Source organism: Rhinolophus sinicus, linkage group LG02 (assembly GCF_036562045.2).
Source record: "Rhinolophus sinicus isolate RSC01 linkage group LG02, ASM3656204v1, whole genome shotgun sequence".
NCBI lineage: Eukaryota > Metazoa > Chordata > Mammalia > Chiroptera > Rhinolophidae > Rhinolophus > Rhinolophus sinicus.
In genome coordinates this window covers 73,272,805-73,291,829 of record NC_133752.1, presented here as the reverse complement: position 1 = coordinate 73,291,829, position 19,025 = coordinate 73,272,805, and positions in this window count along the sequence as shown.

Genomic DNA, 19,025 nt, shown 5'->3' with positions numbered 1-19,025 from the left:
AGAGGGAGGTGAGAGCTGTTTCCTGATTGGAACAAAGAAGACAACGCTAGGATTTTTAAGCTTTGCTGAGAAGTTATGTAATAGCTGCACTGTCTCCCTGCTTTTCCAGGCTGATCATAAGAGAGGAAGACAGGAGGTATCTGTGGTAGATATGAGGAAATACCCTCTGATCTTCTGTTAGGCTACCATTTTCTAGGTCCAGGCCCTGTGCTCCCCTTTCGTTCTTTGTGACAAGCCCCAGGAAATCACCCCGTGTTAAAAAAACAAACAAACAAAAACCCCACAGGCCCAGAATGGCATTACTCATGCTGAAAGCCCATGATACCAAACCTAGATTTAATACCTGATTTAATTGCAGTTTCAACCTTTCCCAGAAATATAATCTTAATCACCAATCTGGAATTTTTAGGTTGAGCACCAGTAAGATACTCTCTCGTGTAGGCCTTCTCCATCCCCCATAAGAAGAAGAATCTATCAGCATGTTAAAACCCTTAAATTTCCTTTACCCCAGAAAAGAAGACGCCCCAGTCTAAAAATAATCCTTTCTTTTTCCTTTCTTTGTTTTTTTTTGTTGTTGTTTTCTATTTTTATTTTTGTCTTTTTTTATTTTTTGCTAATCACTCCCCTTCCTTACTCTTCTTCTTCAAAAAACTCCCATTTTGTACAACCCTGGGAGCACCCTTCTAGTTGCTAGATGGAATGCTGCCCGATTCGTCTAGCAATAAAGCCAGTTAGGTCTTCAAATTTCCTTTCTTTCACTTCTGTTTTCCATTTCCTCTCTAAAGCTGCTCCCACCCACGCTATCCCCAGAAGTTCTTATAACTGCTCCATCCCACCCCAAAATGGCTACAGAATAAGAACACCTCATTCCAGGTGCCCTCTAAGACAAATATAAGCCCTTATTCGCCTAAGGATTTTCTTCCTAAGCATTCAGGACAAACAAATGGGACAACAAAAATACAAAGGGATATTTACACAGCATAAGAATCTTCCAAGGTCCCCATAGTCCTGGTTCTCGCATGTTGAAACAAGACAATACTAAGTATGGCTGACTTTTACCAGGCATTGGGCTAAGTGTTTCAGCAGGTGTTATTATATTCCCAAGAACCCTATGCATTTTATTAATGGGACTGAAGCTGGAGAGATTAAGTAACTTTTCCAAGGTCAATTGGTAGTTAGCTGCAGAATTGAAATTTGAACCTGTCTGTCTGATTCTATATCTGATGCTCTTCTTTTAAATTTTATTTTAGTTTTGTAATGCTCACTTCCATCCTTGTCCCTTCTTACCATCCCTTCTCCCCCTTATAAATAATTTCTATTAATTTCTGATTTATGCTTCTAGTGTTTCTTTTTGAGAACACACACACACACACACACACATACACACACACACACACACTAAAACTGGCGTTCTTTTCACCATGCCCAGCTGAATGCCTCCTATGTATTTTTTTAAAAGAACAAATCAATTTAGTAAGAAAGAAAAATTTTTCCAGAGCCAAATAAGAGGGGATGTATAGGAAGTGAATGCTTCTTTAGATGATTGAAAATAGATACATAAGGATTTCTCGGCATTCTCTAAAACCTCCTGAACAGCTTTTTAAAGTGTCTGTAGTAATAATATTGGTGTTTGAATATCAGAAACAAAAGTGTGAATAAATTGGAAATTTCCTGAATATAAGTAGAAATCTGGTGTAACACCAGTAAAAGCCAGGTGCCCAAGTGGCCAAGTCTCTGCATAGAGTTGTAACAGAGTGAAATGCTCAGCCTCTCTGATTCCATCTTGTTCAAACCTGCTCTGTTCCCATGGCTTTCAGGTTAATAGCTTCTGCCTAATCTTGCATATAGGCATGCTCATCATTAGAAGAATTCTGCTTGCAGCTTGAGTTTTACAAAAACAGCCCCTTACAAGAAAGTGCCTTTCCTGAGGAGATAAGGGAAGTATATATTTAAAAAAATGATTGTTTAATCAAAGATTTGCAGAAACCTCACGATGAGATTTACATCAACTAGAGTCAACAGACTAAGAACAAAGAAGTTCCACAATCTTCCATGGACCCTTGTTGGCGCCCAGAAGTCTATGGGCATCAGTCATCCCTTGTCCCTCTTGTTTCCCCTTCCTTTATATAAAAGAAACCTGAACTGTGTACTTTCTCAAGATGGTTCCTTGGGATGCTAGTCTGCCATCTTTTTCGCTCACTGGTTTTCCAAATAAAGTCAGTTTTCTTGGCCCAACACTTTGTCACTCTACTTCTCGGCTGAGATATGGTGAGTGGTACAAACTTGGACTCAATTACAGAGTCACTTTCTTCCTGGGGCCACTGCTTGGGTTTTTGCCATTGCCCACCAAAGATTCTCCTTCTCCATGGTAGGAGCTAAACACCCCAGGGCTTAGGTTAGCAAAGAGTTGCCTCACCCAAACCAAAACTCTCAAATTGTCCTCACAGACTCAGTCTTTGTAGTCTAACTGTCCTCTTGCCATAGTAGTTGCTTCTCCATGTGTTCTTGTCAATGAGCCCCCAGCTGCTGGGAGGCGGTGTATACCAAAGGCAACAGATGAGGAATAATAACATCCTGACACAGCTTACTTCCTACTTCAAAGCAACTTTTTTCTTTTGTCTTTGTCATAAACAAGTAGATTACAACAATTTCACTTAAGTCAAACATGTGGATTTGGAATCATATTAAACCAATACACAACAGATCTCTCATAACTCCCCAACCTCATCTCCAGCCATGCTGTCGTCTTCACTAGTCCTTGAACACACCAAACGAGCTCTTCCTTGGGGTCCTTACGCTTGCTGTTCCCTCTGTCTAGAGAGCCTTTCCTCAAGATAGCCACATGCCTCACTCCCCTATTTCCTTTAGACCTCTGTTCAAATATCTCTTTATTAAGAGGCCTTTTTCAAGTACTCAATCTAAAGAAACACTTGCACACATTTCACCCCATCACTCTCTATCTCCATTACTTTGCTTAATTTTTCTCATTGCACTATTCACTCTCACCCCCAATAGAATAGAAGCTCTGTCTAGGCAGCTATTTTCCCTAGTTAGTTCACAGCTATATTCCCAGAGCTTAGCAGTGTTTGATACAGAGGCGGAACTTAATAAATAAATAGCTGCGGATGGACGAATGAAAGAATTTCTCCTCTGCAAAATGTCAGTTCAACCACACTATTTTTTATTTTTTGGGGGGATGTATAAAATGAAACAGGTTATCATTAACCAGGATATATCCAACTGAGCGCACCAGGTGTGACTTTTAACTTGCTAAAGAGAAATATTAGTGGATAGAAAAAAATTTTGCCCCTCCTCCCTCTTCTTCCCACTTTCCCAGCCCTACTCCAGTATCTCTGAAACAAGATGAGCTCTAAGCAAAGTATGCTGAATTAAGCCTGACTGTTCCCCCTGGTGAGGTGCTCTGCCTAATTTGGCTTTGGTGAGAAGCAAAGGGGAAGGGTGTTCATGGACTAGTGCCATTGAGAGAATATCCTGCAGAGCTCCATCCACATTGAGGAAGCCATACAATTCCAGTCTAAAACCCACAGCAAAACTAACAAAGGAAGAGAGGAGACTCAAGGACAGAATCCACAATGGGTCATCCTGCTCCTATCATTACCAGAATAACCAGACCCTCTGTTTGCAAAGGGAGGGAGGAAAAGGAGGAATGGAAAGGAGGAAATGGATTTTGTTATATGCACTTATTTTTAAATATATTTTTCTTATAAGTAACATGTTGGAGTCATTTAGGAAAATCTAAAAGTAGAATGAAGCAAATAACAATTTTTCACAATCCTACTACCCAGGTATAGCAACTCCTCAAATTTTTAGTTTTTTTTACAGTTGTCTTCCTATGTATTTTTTGTTAGTCATGAAAACAATATGATAGCCTCCGTTTTGTTGGCCAAATTTCTTATCATTTCCATAGGTTACTGCTCTAAAATTTGTACCCAAATAGATGATCATTTTTAAGGCATTTTGAAATGCATTGCCTAGTTGCTTTCCAAAGCAGTTGTACTAATTTACATTCCCTCTAGCAGAGCATGAGAATACATACTTCACCTGGCTTCACCTCGCCTCACTCACCTCACCTCACTTCACCTCACCAATGCTGACCAAAATCACCTTAAAAATATTTGAATCATGACATTGTGTAAAAAGATGAAATCAATTGTCATTACCCTCTGAGCACCTTAAACTTCCTGGAGAGGCAATGAAAAGGGAAGAGATAAAATTTGAGAGATTGAGATGCCCTCTTAGTCTAAAAATACAATGCTGCTCATTACTCACCTCGGTCTTTTATAACCATTAACTGCCTCTCCAGCTCTCCCCAGTCAAACCCTTGCCCCTAGGGCTTCTCTTCTTCCCTAAGGGATCTCTCTTTTTTGTGATTTCCCTGCTTTAACTCCTTAGGAATCCACTGAGTTCAGAGAGCAGTGTCCTGCCCACTTAGCTTTCTCAAGAGCTCTCAAATTTGGCCTCTCCCATTCCTGCAAAATTGCTTTCTCTTCCTCTGTCATTTGGAGATTAGGAGAAAATATGCGAGCATCCCTACCCTGGATTGTTCGTGTGTGTGTGTGTGTGTGTGTGTGTGTTTAAGGACTCAAAATATTTCAGAGATGATGGTGATAATGAAGGTGATGATGCGACTGTTCTCGGGGGTGATGACTGAACATTCCATTCATTGTGCTCAGCAGCTGGATACATGTGTCTGCTTAAGCCTCACAGGTACAGTCACATTTGTCGTCTTAACCCTCACTTAACCCTCACCCTGTGGGATGGGCACTAGTATTACATTCATTTTACAGATTAAGGAAATCTAGGGAAGGAGGTTTGATATAGGTCACTTAACCTGTAAATGGCAGACCCACGCCTAGAGCAATGTCTGACTCCAAACAACAGTATTCCTAAAACTTCCCCTGCGTTTCAATGTATCTATGTCAAGATTTTCCAACATTTTCACTCATCCATTCCTTTAATCACATAACAATAATAATGATGTCTTGAAATCATATCTTATATATTTGCAGGACACCTAGTTCCCTTCCAAAGGTTTCTCAAGATCTTGGGGGAATGGAGATTGTTGTCACCCTCACTGCAGACTGCAGCTCCGAGCTGCATTGTGGATTGCTCATGCCTTCTGAGAACGTTTCTCCGGGCGGTGGTTCACCCCAAACACGACCTCTTTCCCAGTGTACACACAACTCCACACTGACTTCTCCCTTCCTGACACCACCACACCCAGAGTTGAATATATATAGATCATTGTACTGCAGGCTTAGGAGGAACAGGAGTTGATTATAGAACAGAACAAGAGGGTTTGAAATTGATTATCAGAATTCATTGCTGTGAAGTCTGGCATGAGGCAGTATAGTAGGGCATATTCAAGAGTACAGGCTCTGGAGCCCAAGTCCCGACCCTCCCACAAAAATGCATGTTCTCTGTGATGAGGCTACTGGTGTTGTTTATAGCGGCCTCTGCTCTGATTCCTTAGAATTCATGCTGGCATCTGTCCTGATTGGTCAGTTGTGAATGTTTGCTATCAACATCATGCTAGTCATTAAACATTTTGAATACCTTACTCCGTGCATAACTTTTAGCCCGTCACTTAGGCATTTTTGTGCTCCATTTTCGTCATCCTTTTACCAGAAGCCACAAAGCCCTTCGCTTAGAGTAGGGGAGGCTACTTATTACAGTAACTGGCGTCTGAAGGTAGATAAGAGGAAATGAGACAGCTCTGTACATTGGTTCTAAAATAAACCATCAGCCATATAACTCGAGGCCTGTCTGGTTAGAGTGGGACCTGGATGGCACCATGAAAAAGTCCTAAGTTCACATGATTGTGTGCTTACAATTACAATTTCATGAGGGCAAAATCCATATGTGGTTATCGTGTAAGAACTCCTTGCAGGAAAACAGCCTTCTGTCACCTGCCCCAGGTCAATGAGCTTCAGATGAATGAGTATCAGAGGGGTCACTAGGAATAAGATAAGGGAAGATTTCCTGGGAAATGGACAGAATTATAAAGAGCTGCTGCTTTAAGACTAAGTTTGCATCAGAGGAAGAACTCACAATAGATTTAAGTATATAAAACATCTATATTATTTTGTTTAAAAAAATCATTCAAAGATGAACCACAAACTAAAAATATGTTACAAAATACAGCAAACAGAGTCTAATCACGTTAATATTAGGTTGGTGCAAAAATAATTGCGGTTTAAAAGGTTAAAAATAATTGCAAAAATCTCAATTACTTTTGCACCAACTTATTACATAACTCATACCATTTAGTTATGTTTGGAAGAGAGTAGCAATATAGAGAAAACACTGTCTTTGGGACTCCAATTTTTTAAAATGGCCAAAAAACATGAATAGATAAAACATCAAGGAGGAAATATAAATGATGAAAAAACTTTGGAAGAAATATTTTACATCATTGATAACTGAACAAATTTTAATTTTGAGAAAAGATTCCTTGCATGTCAAATTATTTATCCATATGCATTGCATATTTGAAAGCTGCTAAGAGAGTAGATCTTAAAAGTTTTCATTAGAAGAAAAAAATTATAACTATGTATGATAACTAAACTTACTGTAATGATCATTTCACAATATACATAAATATCAAATCATTGTGTTGTACACCTGAAACCAATATAATGTCATTTGTCAATTACACCTCAATAAAAATTATTCTTTCATTCAACAAATAAATATTGAACACATAGTATGTGCAAGACACTTCAGACCCTGGAACTTCAGCAGTAAACAAAGTAGACATAAACCCCACCCTCTTGGAGATTTCATCCTGGTATGGGAGGCAGACAATAAAAAAACATTTATATGTAAAAGACATAATATATTAGATAGTGATAAGTGCTCAAAAGTAAAGCCATGGAAGAGAAGGCCTTAAGGATGGTGAGTGGGACATGCTCTTTTATATAGGGTGGCCAGGGATGAGCAAGTAGCCAAAAGAGAGGAGGGAGTGAGCCATTCAGGTATCTGGGGAAAGGGCTTCTCAGTAGAGACACCAGAAGGTGCAAAGTCTGAGGCAAAATGTGGCTTCTGTGTGCAAGGAACAGCCAGGAGGCTGAAGATCTAGAACAGAACGGGCAAGAGAGAGAGCAACAGTAGTAAGTTTAGAAAAAGAGGATGCAATCCGGACGATATAGGGCTCTGTAGGTCACTGTAAGAACTTCAGCTTTAAGTTGGGATAAAACTGGAAGCCACAGGAGGGTTTGGGGTAGAGGAGGATGTAATCTGATGTATTAGTTTGCTGGAGCTGCCATAACAAAATACCACAGACTGAGTGGCTTACACAACAGAAATTTATTTTCTTACAGTTCTGTAGGCTGAAAGTCAGAGACCAAAGTGTCAGCAGGCTTTTTTTCTGCTGAGGCCTCTCTCCTTGGCTTGTAGATGGCCGCCTTCTCGCTGTGTCCTCACATGATCTTTCCTCTGTGAGCATGAATCCCTCCCTCCCTCGTGTGTCTTCCTCTTCTTGTAAGGACACCAGTCAGACTGGATTAGAGCCCACCCTAATGCTTCATTTTAACTTAACAGCTCTTTCAAGGCTCTATCTCCAAATAGAGTCATACTCTCGTGTACTAGGGGTTAGGACTTCAACATATGAATTTGGGAGGGGGGACACATTTCAGCCCATAGCAACTGATTTACATTTTAACAGCATCACTTTCACTGCTGGGTTGAGAATAGAGTTGGTTTCCAAGAGCAGAAACCAAGAGACCAGTTAGAAGTTTATTACAACAACCCAGACAAGAGATGACAGTGATTAAATATTTATCATTCCCATCTTTTCATTGTGAAATACAACACAAAGACACAAAATTACGTAAATGAACTGCTTGATGGAAAATTACAAAATCAGCACCTATGTAACTAGGTGAAAGAATAGAATAATGCCTACACCCCAGAATCGTGAGATTCTTTTTAAAACCATTTTTTCTGCATATTACCTCCAAAATCATCTATTACTCTTTCTATCAATTCTTTTTTTCATTTTTTATTATAGTATATTTTATTACCATAAAATTTACCATTTGTAAGTGCACCATTCAGTAGAATTGTGCAACCGTCACCATCATCCATCTCCAGGACCTTTTCCATCTTCCCACACTGAAGCTCTGAAACCATTAAATACTAACTAACTTCCCCTTTCCCCTTCCCTCAGCCCTTGGCGACCCCCATTCTCATTTCTGTCTCTATGAATTTGTACCTCTATGTACCTCGTATAGTGGTACACAGTATTTGTCCTTTTATGAATTACTTCTTAAATTAAAAAGACTATTAGCATTTACAAAATAAAACTGAACTCATAAGAATCAGTTCAACTTGGCTGAAATCCCATGATTCACAGCAATAATCAGTTCAAACATGATTTCATCAGCTCACCAAATGTCTCAACATGACAGGACTTTAGCAGTTCCTTGGCAAAGAGGTGTTTTTGGTATATGACTACCATTCTCAACTTTCCTCAAACCACATTGGGTGGGAGTGGAGCAGAAGCTACAGAACAGGAGAAAGGCTTAGGGACGCAGAAACATCATTAGAGTGTATCTGCCACCTCACCCTCAATGACCCTTGACCTGGAAATGCTCATAGCAGAACAAGATCTACAGTAGGGCTATTCATAATTAATCATACCAGCTGTTATCTGTTAAACACTAACTGTGGGCTAGGTCCCATTTTAAACACTTTAAATGTATTAACTCATTCAAGCCTCACAGCAGCTCCATGAGACAGATATAAATATTATCCTCACTTGCAGATGAGGAAATTGAGGCACAGGGAAGTTGAGTAACTTGTTCAAGATCACACAGATAGTAGGAAGTTGAGCTGGCTTCAAACGTAGGCCCTTGCTCTTCACCAGTGGTTCTCAGACGTGCATGCACGCCAGAAGCCCAGGAGGGCCTGTCACAACACTCATCACTAGGCTGCCCCAGAGTTTCAGATTCAGTCGTTCTTAGGTGGAACCCCAGAATTTGCATTTCTGACACATTCCTAAGATTGCTATGCCGCTGGTCTGGGGACCACACATTGCAAAGTCCTGCTCTAACAAGGGGTCAAGGTAATGTCTATGTCATGAGCATCAACTACGAATCAGGCACTTTACAAGAACATTGAGCGCTTATTCCCATTTTACAACTGAGTATTTGAGAATCAACAAGATTCCTTAATTCCAAGATTCCAAAGACCTCCTCAGGTTCACAGAAGCATAAGTGCTGCAGCCCATGTTCAAGACCAGCTTTCTGAATGCCAAAGCCCTTGTCTTTTACACCCCTCTGCCTCACTGGCAGAGTCAGACTGGGTGTTCTACGCAGGCTTATAGCCGGGCACCTCATCGAAGCAGTGTTCAGTAAGTATTTGTTCATTTTAGTGAAGGCAGGAGAAATGGATTTTCTATTACTAACTATACACACACACACACACACACACACACACACACTATATATATGTATGTATATAATGTTTTTATGTTCAAAAAGAGAATTAATCTCCTGCACTTAACATAGCCTAACATTTTACATTTTAACCTCAGTGACAGTGTCTTTCATTTTATACTATTTCTGTCACTCATAACTGGGTAGTAGTTGGTCACTTTCAGTCATTAAGAATGACTTAACGAATGTAGTTTCAAAATCTTTTTCAACATTTGTTAAGTTTGCTTCTTTTTTCTTTTTTGATTTTTCATGTTGGCATAATACTCTTATCTCCTTTGTTTCTAAAGTTCTTTTTCTCCCATCTGTGTTCTTATACAATTTAACAAAGTAGACAAATTCTGAGACAGACTAGGAAAGGGTTTAATGTCTGTCTGACTTTCAGTTGGTTCTAGGAAGCAACTTTATATTATTATCAGCTGCTTGGTCTCCGAGTGGGTGGGTCTGCAATTGGACTACTCATAACATATATGGAAGAATTTTCTCTCCTGATTCAAGGTTGCTGTCTACTAAGTAGATACCTGGATTAACTGGTGCCCTATTTTCTATTTTTTTCCAGTGTTGTTGTGGTCCACACTGTTGGCTATCCAACCAAAATCTTCCTTGCCAACAGAGCCTTACTGTTGTTCAGGTATTAGGGGTGCAGCAATGTGTTGAGGGAAAAGTGCACCCCTTCCCCAGCCCCAGGGAATACATCTGATTGTTGTAAAACCAGTCATGCAATAACATAGACCAACCTCTGTCAGTGATTGGGCTAGGGATGTACATGTGACCAAGTTCTGGCCAATGAGATAGAGAAAGAACACTGCTGGGGCTTTTGGGAAAGAATTTGCTCCCTGATAAAAGTAGGGAATGCATTCTACTAATTCTTTCTCATTGCACATCTTTTTGATAGCACTTGTTCTATTTGCAGAACACGTTTTAAAATAGTATAATTTACTACTTAATTATCTTAGTTGAACCAAATGTTAGAACAGGTCCCCATAAAAAGATAGATGCCTGGAGTTCTGTGGCTTTCACCCTACATCCCCCCAAGATGGGACAGGAATTGGAATGCTCAGAGTCCACTCTTAGGGACAAAGAACACCTGGGTGTATGCCATTTCTCTGCTCAGTAGCTGGTTTCTGGACCTTGGCCCAGGTATCTTATGTGGGAATCTCAATTGCTATATGCTGTACAGCTAATTTACATATGAAGCCTCAGAGAGTCTTACAGCTTAAATAACTTCCCACAAACCCAGCTATTAAGAACTCAATGTAGCTGGTGCAGAACAAGACAAATTGCTATCTATAGATAGGTTCTCTGGATTACAAGGACACCTGTGGGCTACATGTAGGCACTTGCAACAGTTTAATCACTACCATAGGCATGTACCACTTATTAGTTGAGTTAATTAAGAAAGCAAGGAATACCGCATCAACTTTGGGCTGGATTTTATTTCAACCTAGCCCAAGACTCTCAAGGGTGGGGTGGAGAGGGAGACCCTGCTTCAGATCTCCAAGATCTTGAAACAAGGCAATTCACTTGCTTTGGGTTTATATATCAATCTTCTAAACTTGGGACCTGCAAGTGGAGTTGTTGGTCTATAAATGACTGAAGTCAGCAGGCTCCAACCACAGTCTTCAGCCCAGAGACAGGGCAAAGAAAACCATTCCTTGGCTTATAGCCAGAAAGGGGACCTCACAGCCAGAGTTTGTCAAAATGCTGTTCCCCCAAAACTTAAAGAACCAGACTTCCATTGTCTCCATGAAAACACTGAGTTATTTTATAATTTGTGATTCTGAATTTTTTCTCTCTTCTTCTTACCTAGTGTTTCTCTCCTTTTTTTTTTCCACGCAAGTCCTCTCCAAAAGTTTTTCACATTGAATTTTTAATATCCCTATCAGCCAAGGTGTAATCAGGTTTACTTCCTATAGCTGAGTTAATGAAAACAATAGCTATATGGAATAATCTTTTTTGAACCAAAGACATTTCTCCATTCTGCTGCATTTCTGGGAGGTAAGATCCCTTCCCCAATGTGAGAATGTGAGCTTTAGCCTTAAAGAATTCTAACCCTTGTACTTTCAAACTATGGTGAGTCATTCATTTCTAAACGTGATTAAGGTACATATTGTGTAAGGTAGAAACTTTATTATATTTGGGTTTCTCTGACCTAGATAAGGAAACATGTCCTAAAGAAAGAGAATTTTTAGTACATCTCCCAATCCCCATCCCCATCTTTACTTTTCTCATGGTTACCTATTTTATTATTATTACTTTACTCCCCCCAATTGACATGAATTATTGGCTACAAATCAGTATACATTTTGCTTTTATTACACTTTTCCTTAGATCACTAAAACTTTATTGTTTGTTCTATAAATTTTTCTTTTAATATGAAGATTCTATGACTTCAATTAAATTTAAAAATTATTTTATCAAGTATCCACTACATGCCTATTATCAGTTAAATTGTTCCCCCGAAAAGATATGGTGAAGTCATAACGCCCATAACCTGTGAGTGTGACCTTATTTGGAAATAGGGTCTCCAGGTATGGTCAAGATAAGATGAAGTCATACTGGATCAGGGCAGGCCCTAGGTTCAGTGATTGGTGTCCTTATGAAAAGAGAGAAGTTTGTATACAGAGTCAGAGACATGCAGAGAGAACACCATGTAAAGACAGAGGAAGAGACTGGAGAGTTACAGCTCCAAATCAAGGAACGCCAAGGATTGTGGGCAACCACCAGAAACTGGAAGAGGCAAGGAAAAGTTCTCGCCTAGAAACTTCAGACAGAGCATGGTCCTGCAGCCACCTTGATTTTTTACTTCTATCTTCCAGAACTGTAGGACAATAAATTTCAGTTGTTTTAAGCCATCCATTTTGTGGTACTTTGTTATGGCAGCCCTTGGACACTAATACAACACCCAATTTGATGACGAGATATAAAGACACATAAGATACAATTCTTGTTACCAAGATCCTCACAATCTAAGAGAGAAAAATGTGGACATTTTTAAATTACAAATTTTTAGTGTGTCATAAATGTAAATATAGAAATTGGTACATGCTCATAGAGACAACACAAAAAAGGGAGAAATTAAACTGGGAATATAGGAGAAGCTTTGCAAAAAAAAGTGAATTTAAAAATTCTTAAAATTTTTCTTTATATACAAAAGCACTGGCCTTATTTATTTATTTAAAAAAATTTTTTATTTCAGGTGTACAAAACAATGTAATAGTTAGACATTTATCATTTATACCCCTCACAAAGTGATAACCCTCCTCCCCCAATCTACTACCCCTCTGACATCGCATACAGCCGTTATATTTCCACTGTCTCTATTCCTAATGCTCTACCACTTCTTGTGACCATATATATATATATATATATATATTAAATTATAGTTGACATTCATTATTGTTCAGCTTCAGCTTCAGGTGTACAGTGCAGTGATCAGGCATCTACATCATCCCTGAGGTGGTCTCCCTAATAAAACAAGTGTTCATCGGATACCCTACAAAATCTTTGCAACATTATTGATTATATTCCCCAAACTGACTTTCATATCCCCGTGGCAATCTTGTGGTTACCAATTGTGCTTTCTAATCCCCTCACCTTCTCCCTCTTTCCTACCTCCCATCCCATCGAGCAACCCTCAGTTTTTCCTCTATATCTCTGAGACTGGTCCTGATTAATTTGTTCATTTATTCTTTTCTTTAGATTGCACATATAAGTGAGATCATATGGTATGTCTTTCTCTGTCTGACTTATTTCACTTAGCATAATGTTCTTTAGGTCCATCCGTATGGTTACAGATGGTAAGGTTTCATTCTTCTTTATGGCTGCGTAATACTCCAGTGTATAAATGTACCATAGTTTCTTTTTTTTTTTTTTTTTTTAGTTTCAGGTGCACAAGACAAAGCAAAACTTAGACGTTTATCATTTATATCCCTCACACTGTGTGAACCCCCCTCCCCCCATCCACTATCCCTCTGTACGTTCCCCAAACCTCTCACCTTCCCCTTATCCCCACCCCCCCTCCCCTCTAGCAACCCTCTGTTTTTCCTCCATGTTTCCAAAACTGTCTCTGATTAGTTCATTCACTTATTCTTTTCTTTAGATTCCGCATATAAGTGAGATCATATGGTATTTGTCTTTCTCTTTCTGACTTATTTCACTTAACATAATGTTCTCTAGGTCCATCCATGTTGTTGCAAATGGTAAGATTTCTTTCTTCTTTATGGCTGCGTAATACTCCATTGTATAAATGTACCACAGTTTCTTAATCCAGTCATCTACTGATGGGCATTTCGGTTGTTTCCAGGTCTTGGCTATTGTATATAGTGCTGCAATAAACATAGGAGTGCATAAAGATTTTTGAATTGGAGTTTTGGATTTCTCCGGATAGATACCTAGGAGTGGGATTGCTGGATCATAAGGTAGTTCCATTTTCAGATTTTTGAGATATCTCCAAACTGTTTTCCATAGTGGCTGCACCAATCTGCATTCCCACCAACAGTGCACCAGCGTTCCCTTTTCTCCGCATCCACGCCAGCACTTGTTGTTTGTTGATTTATTGATGATAGCCATCCTGACTGGGGTGAGGTGGTATCTCATTGTGGTTTTTATTTGCATTTCTCTAATTGTACCATAGTTTCTTAATACAGTCATCTACCGATGGGCATTTCAGTTGTTTCCATGTCTTGGCTATTGTGTATAGAACCACTGGCCTTTTTTAGTGAATCTTTTCTCTCTTTTTTGTTTGGCTCCCTTCCTTCTCTCCATCCTTTACAACCCACATCAGTGAGCACTCTCCTACCCTACTTAATCTTGTTAATACTCTAGTATTTATTTTTTCATATTTTTCTCCAAACTTAGGTAATCAATCATACTCATATACATATATGTGATGTCATTGTTCATTTTACAAAAATGTGATCATATTGTAGATATTTTATGTATTTTTCTTGTCTCAACAAAACCTTGTAGAAACCCTTCCATTTCAGTCAATATGGCTCTAAATCATTCTTTTTATTGATTGTATAACATTGCATCCTGTAAGTATACCATATTTTATCCAACCATTCCCCTGTTGATGAGTATGATAAGCATGTTGTAACTGACATCTTTGGACATACATTTCTACTTGCTGTTGCATCTATTTCTGTGGGCTAGATTCCCAGGAGTGGGATTTTGTGGCAAAGGACATACTTTTAATATTTTTAAATGCTGCCTGGATGTTTTTCAAAAATATTATAACACTTCACATTTCCACTTGTGGTATATAAGAGTAGCCCTCCCTTCCCACACCCAGTCCCACCAGCTATAGATGTCAAGATTTTTTTAAATATTTGCCAGCCAGCTGGGTAAAAAAAAAAAATGACATAGCATTCCTTTAATTTCCTGGGCTATTCTTGTATTTTAGCAACTTTTTATATGTTTTTTAGCCATATCAGTTTGTTTTTCTGTGAATTGCTTTTTCATATTGTTTGTTCATTGATTTGATTGAGTTGTTTATACTTTTTGATCAGTTTATAAGAGCAGTGTTTGAATATTAGTAGTATTAATGGTATATCCAAGTCTATCATTTATCATTTGACTTTTTATTTATTATATTTATTATACTTTTGTCATGTAAAATTTTTAGTTTTTGTAATCAAATATGTCTGTCTTTTCTTTTATAGCTTCTGATTTCTAGGTTATGTTAAGAAGACCTCAATAAATAAGTCATGGTGACTATAGTTAATAATACTGTATTGCATATTTGGAAGTTGCTAAGAGAGTAGATCTTAGAAGTTCTCATCACAAGGGAAAAATGTTGTACCTATGCTGACAGATATTAACTAGACTTATTGTGGTGATCATTTCACAAAATATAGAATTATTATGTTGTACACCTGAAACCAATATAATGTTGTATGTCAATTATACCTCAATTAAAATAAAAAAATCTCCTCTGCTACTTACATGTAGGCTCCTAAATTTTCTTTTTTCCCCAGCTTTATTGAGGTATGATTAACAAGTAAAAATTATATAGATTTAGGCAGTAAAACATGATTTTTTAAGGTGTACCAGGTGATGATTTAATATATGCACACCTTATGAAATGAAATGATTACCAGAATCAAGTTAATTAACACATCCATCCCCACGCATAGCTACTGTGTGTGTGTGTGTGTGTGTGTGTGTATGTGTGTGTGTGTGTGTTGAGAACACTTAATATGAAGATTTTAATTCTTCATTCTGTTAATGTGTCCTATCATGTTTATTGATTTACATCCCAGGGATAAATCCCACTTGATCATGATGTATAATTCTTTTAATGTGCTGCTGAATACAGTTTGCTAGTATTTTGTTAAAGATTTTTGTATCTGTGTTCATTAAGGACATTAGCCTATAATTTTCTTTTCTTGCATTATCCTTATCTGGCTTTGGTATGAAGGTAATGCTGACCTTATAAAATGAGTTTGGAATTGCTCTCTCCTCTTCAATTTTTGGAAAGAGTTTGAGAAAGACTGGTATTAATTCGTCTTTAAATGTTTAGTAGAATTAACTAGTGAAGCCATCTGTTTTTGGGCTTTCTATGTTGAGAGGTTTTGATTAGTGATGCAATCCCCTTTCTTGTTATTGGTCATTTCAGATTATTTATTTCTTCACGATTCATTCTTGGCAGGTCGTATGTTTCTAGAAATTTACCCATTTCTTATAGATTGTCCAATATATTCGTGTATAATTGTTCATAGTAGTCTTTTATGAGACTTTGTATTTCTGTAGTATCAGTTGTAATGTCTCCTCTTTCATTTATAATTTTATTTATTTGAGTTCTCCCTTTTTTTTCTTGGTTAATCTAGCTAAAGTTCTATCAGTCTTTTCAAAATACCAATTCTTAGTTTTGTTGACTTTTCTATTGCCTTTCTAGTCTCTGTTTCATTTATTTTTGCTCTAATCTTTGTTATTTCCTTCCTTCTGCTAACTTTGGGTTTAGTTTGTTCTTCTTTTTCTAGTTTCTTGAGGTGTAAAGGCCCTGAGCAGACAGGAGCGGCCCTAGACCATGGCTGAGAAGAAACTGGAACCAAGTCACAGGGCTTCTTTAGAATCTGCATTCAGATCAAGGCTGGCAGGCCTGCCTTTGGGGACATGGAGGTGTGTCTCCTACTGGGTTCCTGGGCAGGCAGGACTGCTCCTGGACTGCAGTTGAAAGGGCCTGGAACTGAGTCATAGGCCCGTGTCAGGATTTTAGTTAGACTGAGTAAAGAGGGCCTACCTCCAGGGACACGGGTAGGCAAGTCTCCTGGTCGATCCCTAGGCAGACAGGAGTATTTTGGGCCCATGGCTGAGAGAGGCTGGAGCCATTTCATGATCTTCAGTCAGACTGAGATTGACAGGTCTATCTCTGGGGACATGAATGGGAGAGTCTGCTCGGTCCCTTGGTAGATGCTGCTGATGGGGCTGCAGCCAAGTCCACAGAAGCTGTTTCCAGGTCTGTAGCTAGGACCACAGTTCATGAGTTTGCCACCTGGCTATGTGCCTGCCTTATCAAAATGTCTCTCCTAAGCCTTGGGCTCCACCAGGGTTTTACACTCTGTCTGCACCCCTCAACGCTCCCACAAAGGTACTTTTGTCTGTGAATAGATGCCAAATTATTGTTGCTCGGGGGACCTTCCTCAAGTAGGGGACCTTCCACCATCTTGCTCATGTCCTCCTAGTTTTTCTTACAAGGTCTATATCATTTAATTTTGTTTTTCTATGTTTAAGTCTTTAATTCCTCTTGAATAATATTTGTATCTTATTTAACATAGAGGTCCAATTTATTGTTTTTTAATGGATAGTCTTTCCTCACTGATTTGAACTACCCTCTTTGTCATGTATTAAATTCTCACAAACACTGAGATCCATTTCTGAATTCTCAATTTTACTGATTTTGTTCGTTTGCTCTTGTCTATTCTTAGGCCAATCCTAATTTGATTTGCTTATCATGGCCTCCAATATCTTCTTAGGCAAGTACCCCTCACAGTCTTCTTTTGCATATTTTTCCTGGCTGCTGGTATTTAGTATTCATTCTTCCATATAAACTTTAAGATTCAAGGTCTCGGGTAAGAGTATGTGTCTAGCTCAGCCTGAGTGACACGTCCACAGTGGGAAGCCAGTTTTGCTCCTTTTTTAACCACCAAACGTCTTATTTCTATACCTCCTCTCATGATGAAGATCCTAATTGCTCCCAGAGATTTCAGACTCTTACAACAGAAAAGGTCTGATAACTTCTCTTGCACGAGATGACAGGGTGGTTACTTTTTCTTCCAAAAAGTTGACTTATACTCCTGGAGTAAACAAAGGATCACCTCTTACTAGAGCAGCAGAAAAGAAAATGTACATATACGCATTTTTAATCTCTGATATATCCTATTATCCAACTTGTAGGTATTTAGTTAGCAATTTAAAAGCTTTAGGTGGAAGAGTCACAAGATCAGTTTGACAGCAGTGAAGAAGATGAATAGAAGGGGAAGAAACTGGAGGCAGGAGGCACAGTTAAGCTACGAGTACACAAGTCCAGGCAAAAATGACAAGGAACTGAAATAAGGCAATTGCCAGCGGTATAGAGAGAAGAGCATTTGAAAACCACTTAGCAGGTAGAATTGACAGGATCAGTGATGGGTTTGATGTTGGGTTAGATAAGAATCCAGAACAGCTATCTGCTTTCTGGCCTGGGTGGTAGAGTCGATGGTAGTACAGCTAAATGACACAGACACACACACAGGAGGAGGAGTAGACTTGGGTGGCAATGTAAGTAATGAGCTGTTTGGGACATGATGAATTTGAAGGTCTGTGACATATTCATGTGGTGATACTCAGTTGATACTCAGTTGACATGAAGATTATATTGGGTTTGGAGCTAAGGGGAGAGCAAGCCTGGACAAGTGGTTTTGAGAACCTTCAGGGTATATGTGGCAGTAAAAACCACGAGGGAAGAGAGCTGAGGATAGAACACTAAGGGATGTCAACCTTTACCAGAAAAGGAGGAATTGGAGCCAGCCAGGTGTTCTGAGAACAAGCCGTTTAAGAAGCAGAAAGTGGTAACACAAAAGACAAGAGAGAAGTGCTTCAAGAAGAAGGAAATGGTCAGTTCTGTTGAAGGCAACAGTGGGGCCTCAGAAGTATCCAGTAGATTTGGCAATTACCAAATGGTAAAGTTGGCAAGAGCCATTTCAATTGAGTGGGGTAAAAAGAAGTCAGGTTTTAAATGTAGAGTGAAGTCGAAGAGTGAGGGACTATGCCAGATGTCTCCCTCTGTCCCTTCAGATCCACATTCTACCCTTCACTACTCTGCTCTCTGTCCCAGATATAAGGCAACATCAACAGATTCCTGTGACTCCATTGAGTTTGGTCAACAATGAGCCCTGGGAGATTAGAGGGAAAAAGGAGAGTGAGGTGGGATATGTAGTCCCCCAATTCCCTCCTTACAGAGTCTGCTGCATTCACTCAGCCAAAGGTCACGATTTTCTCCAGCTGGGTTCAGGTATCTGCTCTCTCCTGCCTCTTCTCAGGCCTCAGAATGGTAATAGCTCTGCTTTACTAGTCTGAGGCTTC